Here is a 6,000-nt window from a genome sequence, read left to right as displayed (position 1 = left end):
CTTTCTTCAGTTGGCCTACCATTACACTAAAGACTTAAATGTTTCAAAATGTTGGGTGTGTTCTCATATCCCTCTTCACTCTAGTGAAGGTGTCATCATGCTTCCCGTAGCATGTAATTTGTCAGTAAAACAACCAATCCGGAATCCCCTGAGGGCAGAAATTCCTTGTCCAAGGTCATCCTCACTGAGAACAACTGGGAACCGATCCAAGTTGATCCAATAAAGACATGCATGAAGCTTCAACTCCTACTCACCAACTGGGATTACTTGCACCTGGGAATACTTGTTACTTTAAAGCAAATGCAACATGCCACCCGGGACAGAGTAATTCTCAAAACTGCAGGACATGATAGGATATTGCTTCTATATGTTTCTAAAGTGTTTTTAACAAAAAGAGTGGTACTCTACCTTTCATACATAGGTTACAATGCTACAGTACAATTTCACACTCCTCATCAGAAAAAAACCTAAAATAATTGTATGAAATTAACGTGAAGTGTATTTTTTCTCTCTTTCTCCTTCCAACATTCTGCATGGAACCAAACCCATTGCATTATTTATCTGTCAAATAGAAAAGTTACAATTGCTTATATTATTTTAAATCATGCTATTCTGAGCTTTTTGTTTAGATTTTATGTTTTAAGGAATATTTGAAGTATCTAAAAAGCACTGAGGAAAAACCATGAAAATATCAAAATCATGGAAAACGGTGCAACTTAATCTTCTATATGTACTTGCGTATATATCCAAGTGTAAAAAGTTACCACAGACAGTTGATCTGTTAAGTATCTCTAACCTGGCTGTGGCATCCACACACTATAAACAGCAACATAAATAACTATAATCAACCATGTACACAATTTAAAGAATGAAAGAACACGAATCATCCCATCAAAGGGCAAAAAAAGCATTACACACCACAATTTTTGGGGTTCACCTTGGACTAGGTGTACAATACAAGTACAAAATCAACTACAATACAAACTCAACAGAAAAAGCCTACAGTCTTCTTTGCCTTAAAGAGGGTACTAGTTCTATGGTTCAGTTTCTGACTTTGCTTGTTTACTGCTCCTCAACATGCTATTCACTTCTAGGAGTCCTACTGAAAGGCTTGTGTAGAGTCTCCAGTACCAACACAGGATCCTCAGTTGAAAACCTGTCTCAGTTCGAAGAGACTGGAATGTTTGCTAAAGAGGATGAGTTATGAGATAGACCAAACTTCTCTTTCTCAGCAATTGTAAATTCAAAATTAAGGGGCTTTAATCGAAGAAGTGTGGAAAAACAGAAGAAATAACAACCCCTTTTTATAAAAGATATACGTACGTTGGCAAAAACAGTAACAGAACACAAAAAAACTAGACAATAGTCCTGTACCCAAAAGTCCCCTTCAAACAAAAGAAAAAGGTCCGAATACTTCTCTGTCTTTTAGCGCGGTTCTAATCACGGCGGGCGGGAGGCGCTGTTGGATCGCCGGAGGTGCAGAGCCTGCAGTTCTCTGTGTTGACCTGCAGGGGGCGCTGTTGGATCACTGGAGGTGCAGAGCCTGCAGTTCTCTGTGTTGACCTGCAGGGGGCGCTGTCGAGCTCTGGCGGTCACCACGCAGGGAGGGGTCTCGGGGGTGGTCTTGGCCGTGGGAGAAGCCAAAAAGAGAATGGGGACCCTTCCCCAAATGGAAGAAGGGGGAAAGGAAAACAGTCCACCCCCACGGAACTCACTGTTGTCCTCAGATGACGGTGTCCCAAGGCTCCTCCTTTCTTCTCCCAGTAAGCACAAAAACTCTCCGATGAGAACAGAGCAGGTCCGGGACAGAGACAAAGACAGCCTGCCCACAAGTCGAGGCCAGCAGTCAGGGCTGACCAGGGCGAGAAGCCAGAAAGACCGGCCTCCAGGCCTTCTCTCCAACAGCACGCACGCAAGACCCCCATCTCCATCTCAGAGCGAGAGCTCAGCCAAAACTGACCTCTCCCTTCTGAGAAGAGCCAGCAACCCCCTCCCCCAAAACTCCTCCCCTCTCCCCCCAGCCTCTGATGGGCCATCCGTTAGGAATGCCTTTGGCCAGCTAGGTTCTTTTATAAAGCTAATTGTCCCCTTCTTTCCATTCAAACTCTGTCTTTCCTACAGTAGAGGCAGGGGGAAGAAAAATTCCCCCCCTCGGATTTCTAACCTATAACAAAACCTCTGGGGATAAAGGGTGCTGAGGTTCCCTAGAGGAAACTGCCATTCTTTTCAGCAACATCTAACAGGAAGAAGTTAACTGCTACTTGAGTGTGTTACATCTGAAGTTACCTACAGTGATTATTTTATGTTCCTAAAAATAAAGCCTCTTCCAAAAGAAAAAAGCTTCTTGTATGCACTTTGTAAAAGACAGAACTCTCAGAACCAGCTCTTTCATCAGACTATTAATACCTGATGTGAAAACCTAAAATCACATTCTCACCTCTTCCAGATTTTAAAAACGTCTTCTTTAGTAACTGATAGGTACTGAATAATGGAACAGTCATAAAAATGAGATTTTTCTCATCACCAAATGAATGTCTGAGAGCATATCAATGTGACTGATTCATATTTTAGCATTAATTCACCATAAATACCAAAGTAAAGATTACAGTCTACTTTTTTATTTGAAAAGCTTTTATAAATAGTCTTGTTCAAAATATCTCATTTTAATCTCCTATCTCATATAAATATCTCATATTTATACCTTGTAATTTTAACACATCCGAGGGAATATTCATTAAGGCATTTAATATAATTTGCTCAGATATATCTCTTGGTAAAATATTATTTGATTTTAAGCATATAATGAGGTAAGTATTTAATTCTATCATTTACTGTGCAGCTCTGCCTGCAGTTTGAATGTGACTCTTTGTTCTTTTCTTCAAACTTACTGTTTCCTCTAATTTTTACTTCTTTTTACTTTCATATGCCTTTGAAGATAATTAACTGTGTTCAATAAAACTTGTTTACACTTAACGTTTATTTTGAAGTTGGATGTTCCTTCTTGGATAGAAACTGCTCTCTTCTTTGGAAGATTTCACACAGGTTTCTGTTAAAAAAAAAAGGACAAAAAGAAAATCCAGAAGAAACAGAACAACAAAATGACATGAAACTGTGCAACTACCGCAGTGCCAAATTATGGATTAACTGAACATTGTATCAGCTGGCACAGGCAGAACACAGGAACAACCACAAAAACGGGGAAGAAATGCAAAGAATACATTCATTTTTGTTACCTCACCAGCAGGGGGATCCCCCCTGAACCTATGATTGTAATTGACACTTGCAATGCATGAAGAACAAAAACAATCATACAATTAGCTTCAGTCAAACCGTACAGTACCAAAAGATACAAAATGTCTTTTATATTCTGAAATGTGGCCCAGTCTTTATAACTCTATGGGGCTTCTGTAAAAACAAAGTTCACTTTACTTCTTATAATTGAATGGTAAACATGTTAGTAATTTTCTGCTTCAGACTTTGAAACAAATCAAATTCCATGCTCCAGTATTAAAATGTATGCTTTCCTATATTTTAAATTATTCAATTTGTACGTTACTAAAAAAATTGTTAGTGTTTAATACAAAAATTTCTTCTTCTGCAGCAATATAATGTTTCAAAGGCATGAAGTCACATTCAGCTAAAATTTTTCTTTTAAATTTACACATTTTTAGACATAATGAAACATTACAAAATTTTTTTGTCTATTATCCATGCCATAAGCAAGAAAGTTTCTTAATGTTTTCTATTTGAATGGCAGCTCCCTTGCAGTTTTTGAATGCTTATGGCCTCTGTTCAAATGTGTAGGTACCAAAACTATCAGAAAAAAACACATTCTTTTTACAGGTGTCATTTTATTCCCTTTACAGAAGAGAATTTAAAACTATCAATTTTTCTGTTGACTGTGATGAATCTGCTTCTTCCTGAAAATTTAGAATTACTTGCCTGATAACCCTGGATGACAGCAAAAAGCAGGCAGTATCAGATGACTGAAATGAAAGAAGGGACATATGATACCACAGGATATGCAAAACCGCTGGAAGATTCTCAGGATCTTCTTTTACAAATGGTTAAATGCCTCAGCAAGAAATTTATAGTACAGATCATATAGCATTGTTGAATAAATATAGCACACTTGTTAGATGAACAATAGGCAAATACACAGAAACAACAGAGTGGGAATACCCACATCAGGTCAATTTCCCATAAACAACTGCTGTTTTGCCAATACTAATTTTCCTTCCCAGTCTAGAAGATACTAATACTAATTTCCTTCTGGTGTGTGAAAATACTTAGAAATAAAGGCAACTGTACAAAGGAAACAGGAAACAGATATGCAAAGTTCTGGGGATGCCCAAGTAGGAAATGTGTGCTGGGAGGGAAATTTCTGCAGCTTATATGTAGTGATACTGAAACTTCTTTGTAACTACAGTGGATTGGATTTCAGACACGGACATAGGCACCTAGCAATGTTTAGGAAACCTGCTTGACCTCCAGCTGCTACTTCAGAAAGTTTTCAGTAGGTCTTGTGTCATATTTGCATATGTTTTAGTGTTGTGGGTTATATAAAATAGTGTAAGCCTGATTCTTAGAGATCCCAATTATTTAAACAGAAGTACTGACAGAAATAACACACTACTGGAGAATGATGGATACCTGGGGGAAGGGAAGGGGGAAGGATGGAAGCAACAAACTTTGAACTTACTTCATTCTTCCCTGTAAATATCTTCACAGAATCTACACTTTTTTAAACAGAGGACATTAGAGAAATTTAGAACATGAGATACACATTCCATTACTCTACCCTGACTGTATGAAGGCAAGTCATAGTTTGTCCAGTTAGGTCAAAAAAAAAGAGGGTGAAAAGTGTTTAGAGCAAAGAAAAGTAATCTTTCTTGGCACAACGTTTTGGTCTTTACAAAGCATATACATTATTCACTCTCTCTATTCTAGTTGGATCTAAAGAAAATCTAGAGAGAAAGGCAAAGAAGAAAAAAAATAGTAATATGATCCTAAATTTTATTTTGGTGCTTGTGATTTTATAGCACATTATTCACTATAAACCCCCACCAAAACACTTTAATAATTCACCTTCAGGAAAAGCACAAAGAGGCAGCCTTCTTTCTCCAAGTTTGAGAACCATGGCAAATCTGCAAAGACATTTAGCATGCGTGACAATTGAAAAGAAACTCTCAGGGACTGTGCTAGAAGTTTAAAAAGTCAAGTTTTGTGAATTTTCCCGGAGACACCAATCCCACTTAGAAAGGCTTTATTTAAAATTAGGTTTCTCCTTCCATGCCAAAAAGCCATCAATCAGCACCTTGGTAGGATGCTGCATCCCTGAACAACTAACAAGGTAGTGTTGCCTAAAAGTGGCACTTAAAAGAAACCTCTGAAACTCAATCTATGAGTTTTAGCAGGCAGGCTTTCCTTATTACAGCGTGCTGGATGATTTCATCATGCTAGGTGCGCTGGTAATCATTTTGCCAATGTTCACACAGAGGTATCTTCACTACACCTTATAAATTTACATTGCGTGAGTATTCATTTTCATTCCCTGCACTTCTGTTACATATTCCTGACTTGTGACAACACTTATTAGCATATATACATAAGGTCTCTGAGGGGCTTTGCCAAGGGGCTTTGGAGGTCTTTTCTGTTTGGAACCCCCAAAATTCTAAGTGACTGCCTTATGAAAGGCTTCAAGACAATTGGGTTGTAGAGTGGTTATAGAGTGACTTGGCGTTGCCTGCCTGGCTGCTTCAGTTCCCTTCTTGTTTCTTTATTTGGCTTGGTTGGTTTCTTTAAATGGAGGCTTTGGTTATACATATGGTACATTTCTGTGGCAAGCAGTACTAGTTCTCAAAACTCTGTTATGAGGAGCAACAGGATGCTACTTTGAGATATGAAAATAAAACAAATGCTTGAAGGTGTTTATGTAATTGCTTTACCCCCTCCAGTGTTCATTTGTCACTTCTGTCACAAAAGCCATTAGGGCCCATC

The sequence above is a fragment of the Chiroxiphia lanceolata genome, chromosome 5 (genome assembly GCF_009829145.1).
Source record: "Chiroxiphia lanceolata isolate bChiLan1 chromosome 5, bChiLan1.pri, whole genome shotgun sequence".
Lineage (NCBI taxonomy): Eukaryota > Metazoa > Chordata > Aves > Passeriformes > Pipridae > Chiroxiphia > Chiroxiphia lanceolata.
This window is presented reverse-complemented; position numbering follows the sequence as displayed.